Source organism: Sebastes umbrosus, chromosome 3, assembly GCF_015220745.1.
Source record: "Sebastes umbrosus isolate fSebUmb1 chromosome 3, fSebUmb1.pri, whole genome shotgun sequence".
Classification (NCBI taxonomy): Eukaryota; Metazoa; Chordata; class Actinopteri; order Perciformes; family Sebastidae; genus Sebastes; species Sebastes umbrosus.
The window spans coordinates 25,966,064-25,972,063 of record NC_051271.1 but is presented as its reverse complement, the minus strand read 5'-3'; positions in this window follow the sequence as shown (position 1 = coordinate 25,972,063).

Genomic DNA, 6,000 nt, shown 5'->3' with positions numbered 1-6,000 from the left:
AACTAGACATTTTGGTCCAATCCGCGTTCAATATCCTCGTAGCTCCCCGTATTTCAAAGGCTGATCAGAAGGTGTAGCAATCACTCGTGATGATGAATCAATAGACAATTTTCACCCAACAAACACAAACTTTCTATCATAAACCTGGACTTTTATTTTAGACTTATGTACAACCTAACTTCTCTGTTCTAATGTAAATATTGCATCCCAAATCTGATCAAGGAAGTCGGGGACACTAGTGTGCATGTAAACCTACTCAGTTTTGTCTTTGTGTTGTTTGAACATCAGGATCCACAATGCCCCATTTAAATTGAGGAATGATAATAATCCTGATTATCCAGAGTGGCTCTCTGGCTCAAGGACACTCCAGCAGAACACCCAGCCCGAACCTGTGACCTCTCAGCTTCAAACTGGCCACCCTGCATCACTGTGTGCAGGGAGTGAAGTGTAGTCCAAACCACTTTAATAGGCTTACAGCAGCTAATCCAGGGCGGTGTGCTGTCACATGGGGAGTCTGCTGACCTTACTCTGCTTTATTACAGGGTGCTTGTTCCTTCAGCCCTTATCTGCTAAAAAAACAAACAAGGATTTCCTTTACCATCTATAGTTTCTCTAGTTTCTCCTCCAGTCATTGGGATACATTTTTTTGTATGTAAAAGTTCCACTTTTTAGCCTCTTTTAGCTCCTAGTTTTGGTTTTACAGAACATTTCCTGTCTGCTTCAGTCTCAGTGTTTCCAGCAGCAGCTGATAAACGCTCTGTCCACTACCTGCTCAGCAGCAAACATCAGACAAACACAGTTGGAGACCAGTGGGCGAACATAGTGGAGCATCTAACAGCTAAAGACACAGATATTTCCCTCAGGAGTTGGTGGAGACCAAAAACAGAGCTAAAAGAGAGAGAGAGAGAGCATTGGCCTTCAATGCCTCAAGTGGACAAAAAACATGACTCCAACATGTTAGACATTACAACTTTGTAAGCTGGGTGCAGGGCAGTACAAGTACTGTACTTAAGTAAACATCTGAGGAACTTGTACTTCAATTTAGTGTTTCTACTCTCTACTCCACCACATTTCTGAAGGATATGCACTTTTTGCTCCACTACATTTATTTGAAAGCTTTAGTTACTTTACAAAACATTTGATGAGCTTATAAAACAGCGCTTACCCCTCCCTCATTACCACCACTGAGGTGCCCTTGAGCAAGGCCCGTAACCCCGACCACTCCAGTGGAGCTGCTCAGTGGCCAGCAGATCAGACTGTGGTTGCACTGCGCAGCTTCCAGGTGTGAATGTGTAACTATGTCAACGTGATCAGGGCGTTCCTGCAAAAGAGAGTATTGATCTCAGTAAACCTCCCCGGAATAAATAATGGTGAAAAAAAAAGACATGTTGCATTTTCATAGATTAACAGCCCAACAGTGTATAAAGCAGTTAAAATGGGGTCAACCTCAACCATTTACTGTATTAACCTTGTATGGTAGCGTCCGCCACCAGTGAATGAATGTGTGTGTGAATGGATGAATGATGACTTTTGTTGTAAAGTGCTTTGAGTGGTCGCTAAGACTAGAAAAGTGTCTGAATGCTCCTCACGTCCTGCAGGTAGAATCACAGAGGACAGCATCACTGGGCAGCGTGAGGTGGAGGAGTTGATGCATCAGTAATAATAATAATATAATGATATAAAATATAATAGTAGTACACTCACAGGGACCATTAGAGACCTTTTACTTCTGATACTTTAAGAATTTGTACTATTAATAATTTTACTTAAGTAAGATTTGTTAGTATAGTGTGGTATTGCTACTTTTATTAAGGAAAAAAGCACAATACTTCCACCACAACTGTAGTTGTCTGCAATAATAATAATAATAATAATAATAATAATAATAATAATGAACTTTATTTATACAGCACTTTTCAAAACAAAGTTACAAAGTGCTTAACATGGTTGAACCAGGAATAAAACATGTAGGACTGAAATGAAGCAAATAATATCAGATTAAATAATAAGAAAAATAATACAAAATAAAAAGGAATAAAATACCCAACAATAATATAAGATAAAATATTATTATTATTATTATTATTATTATTATTATTATTATTAACAATAATAATAATAATAACAACAATAAAACAGATTAGACATGTTGGAAATAAAACAGTGTGCTAGAGAGATAAATTAGTTTTTTTGTGATTTATGCAAGGCTTCTTCTCGCTGCACACAGTATGAGGAGGGTGGTGGAGGTGGAGGTGTTGGTGGGGATCCACCCTCCACACTCAGCCTCCTGTCTCTGCTGGCAGCCTGAGGAGGGCGGTGGAGGTGGAGGTGGTGGTGGGGATCCACCCTCCATGCTCAGCCCCCTTCCTCTGCTGGCAGCCTGAGGTCGAGGAGGGCGCTCCTCCTTCGTTGCTCCCCACGCTGGGCTTCACCTGCCAGGCAGCATCCTCCACCCATAATCCCCTGCTCCCCCCAGCTCTTGATAGTCACTTATCTATCAATGTGTGGCAGTATGTGTACAAAATCCTGTCTTTTACAACATTAATAAATTGTAAGTCTTATGAGTAATGAACAATTTTAGTCACAGAATAAAAACAAATAATATAATGAGCAAACTAAACATGTATTTGTTTCACCTGAATTCTCTGTGTATTCATAACCATTAAAGCTAATAAATCTATTTGAATTGAATTACAGAATACCAACCTTTATTTTTCTAACATTTGTGAAGAAAATTGAAACACTTTTCCTCTTTTCTAATGGAGTATTTCGTCCTGTATGACAAACAAACATTGATTTCAAAATGACCGTTCTAAAAAGACATCCTTGCTTATTGATACATTTTTGTTGTTGTTTTACTGTCAACGTTTTAGATCTATGAGAAATTTTCTGTGGCCAAAATACACTGCAGCTGCTGGAAAAATGTACATGTGGCCTTCAGAGAATTTGCGGAACAAAACACAAACTACCTCACAAAAAAGTTTTTTTGTTTGAGTGTTTCAAAGTATCTTTTTCCTTGTTCCTTTGGTGAAGCCTAAAGGTGTCATATGCTAGTTTATATGTTTCTAAAACATTCATGGTGTTAAATCTGGTTGTACAAACAAAAAAGGGCAAAAAAGAGATGTTGGGAGAGAAGTTTAAACCCCATCTGGCTGGTGAATCGGTCAAACAAGTACAAATACAGCCCAAGTTTCATGGAAACCTGTTGAGTTTCCATGAAGCTCAGGGCGGATCCACCAGCTGCGCTGCATCACCATAATCAAGATCTTCTCAAAGACCCTGCTCAGCCATCTCCACCCTGCCAGTTTGTCGTTGTTACCACAGTTAGTGCAGCCACGCTCAAGTCATCTTTTACTATTCTGTGTTCTCTTTTGCTGTGTGTTTTGCTTGCTAGTAACCGTGTGTTTTTAGTCCTGCCAGATTTTTCATCTTGAGCCACCATCAGGCCAAAGATTTCAACATTGACCTCAAGATATTTTATAATCTTAAAGGCAGATTGACACTGAATGTGCAGAGCAAAATCCAGTTCTCAAGAGGAGGAACACTTTTGATTTCAATGACCTTTCTCCTCATGTCACCCGTTATCATGGGGTGTAACGAACATTGCTTGCTAATGAGGATTCAGACTTGTAGTGGCGTTTTCATATTGATAAACTAGCAACCCAGAGACCAGATGGTTGTTGCAAGTCTTTCAGATCATTCTTTGTCTTCTTATCTCCGTCAGCAGCGTGTCGCTCTCTGTGTGCAGTCTGAGGCCGCCAGGCAGCGTGTTGAGGACCACAGAGGCAGAAAAGCAGCGATCTGCTCCGTTAGAGCCACATGAACGCCACGCAGACTGACCGACCAGTCCTCACAGTGTCGGAGCCTAATGAGCCTCTGCTGGCGCTGCAGCAGCAGCAGTGTGGGTGGCCAACAGGCCTCTGCTCAGGTTTACATGTTTACAGACACTCTTATCCAAAGGCTGAATATGTTCAAATGAACCAGTAATCCAACATCACAGGCAGAGATGTGGTACAGCTGGGTGGCCACATATAACTATCCACTAGCTGAGAGCCTCAATCAGCTTGTTACATGAACTCACAATTTCTGCCAAAGTTACAACAGTGTTGCTTATTTCACATGAGAGATTTCTGTATTTGTGTTTGGTGGTTTGAAGTGGGCAGGACTCATTTAGAAAAAGCCCTCCTGTGCAGCAATCAGGATTTACTTTTATTATTTGTATCAGTATTTGAATCAGAATATGATGACAGCTGGTGAGTTGTCGCTGTCAATCAGATCCAAACACACAGTCCTGAAGAAGCACATTAGCTGAGTTTGTGTTTTTTTAAGTCATGAATACTCAAAGTTTTCAGGGGCTTTCTCCTGAAATGTAACAAGACTAAAGAAAGTAGCCCAGAGGTACAGTTGTATTTTTGTGAAATTGCGTCTCAGCTTTGGTTTAGCATGCCAACCCGGTCTCAAAGGAAGACGTATACATACCACAACATGACATCGTCATTCCGCGTGTCAAGTGTACGCATTTGAGCCTTTTCGCACGTCATTTGCACGCCGCATACGTCCGCAGTTAGATTCAGGCAAGAAAATTACTTAGTTAGGTTTAGGAAAAACGTCATGGTAGGTTTAAAATAAGTACGTTAACTAAGTGAGACACGTACGGAAACAGCTACTGAAAACACGTCAGAAAGGTCAATAAAAAACACGCGACAATCGTCTCGAACAAGGGTCTCCTGGTTAAAAGTCCGGTGATTGCGCTTTTTATACTACATCACTAACTCTCATTTATACGTGGATGTGTTTCCATTGCAGTCAGTACAGGATACATGGCGAACAAATGATATGCGTTATTACTACTAGCGGTTTGTTTAAAGTAGAAGTTTGGAGACATGTTTCAACTTCTTCTGTTAACTTTGTTCACGTCTATGAGGGACACAAGATTGTTTTCATGAGAGCTACTCTGGATGACGTATTGCCGGTCTGATGTATAGACGAGCCTAGCACATAGCATATCTAGCCTATAAGTATAAGAGTAAAGGGGAAAGTTGACCGAGGTTCTGCCGTGTTCCAAGCCTCCTCGACAGAGCGAAAGGGGCGGGACTTAGGAAGGGTCAATTATATTTAATTGAGCATTTTAATGGGTTAATCTCAAATAAGATGACATTGCTATTTACAGGAGGGTCACAGTATTCCACTGTGTGTATGCGCGCGCGTGTGTGTGTGTTTGTGTGTGTGTGTGTGTGTGTGTGTGTGTGTGTGTGTGTGTGTGTGTTTGTGTGTTTGTGTGTACATTTGGCCTGTTCTGACCAAACAGCTGAGGAACGCTGACCTTGCATCTCCCATCAGGATGAGCTGGTCAGTAATCCCATCAGTGTTTAATAACCTGATCCCAGTGTTATGGGCTTCATTATATCAGAGGAATCAGGCTCCGGTTTTCTTCTCATGGCACACCGTGTTGGAATTGGCTCCCCGGCAATTTATTTTTCTATTAGCCGAGCCGTGTGAAGTGTGATTGGGCGGTGAGCCGCAGGTTGGCGGAGGAGCTGCTGGGCCTGATAAGAGGCGCGTCAGAGATCCGTGCTCAGCACACCGACTCTCTATGCTGATTGGGTGAAGATATGAAGCAGAGGACTGGCCAGCAGCTTACAATCCCTCAGACACCCAGAGACCCAGCAGGAAAATGTTGACTCATCTTTTTTTGTTGTTGTTATAATTTAAGTATTTTTAAGATACATTCCCTGATTTTGTTACAGTAAAAATAGACAAAAAATACTTGAATATTTTTACTTAAGGTTTTAAATGCAGGACATTTAGTTGCATTTTTTACTTGTATTTTTAAATTGTGGTATTGTTACTTTTTTTTAAAGGGACTGTTTGTAAGAATCAGAAATTGGAGCCGATAACGTAACACGCTGCGGAGCCCTGTCGCTTCACAAGACACGGGAAACCTCTGTTGGTCTGGAGGAGCTGCAGCATTTAACTTCCACTGTACATTTACTAGATATT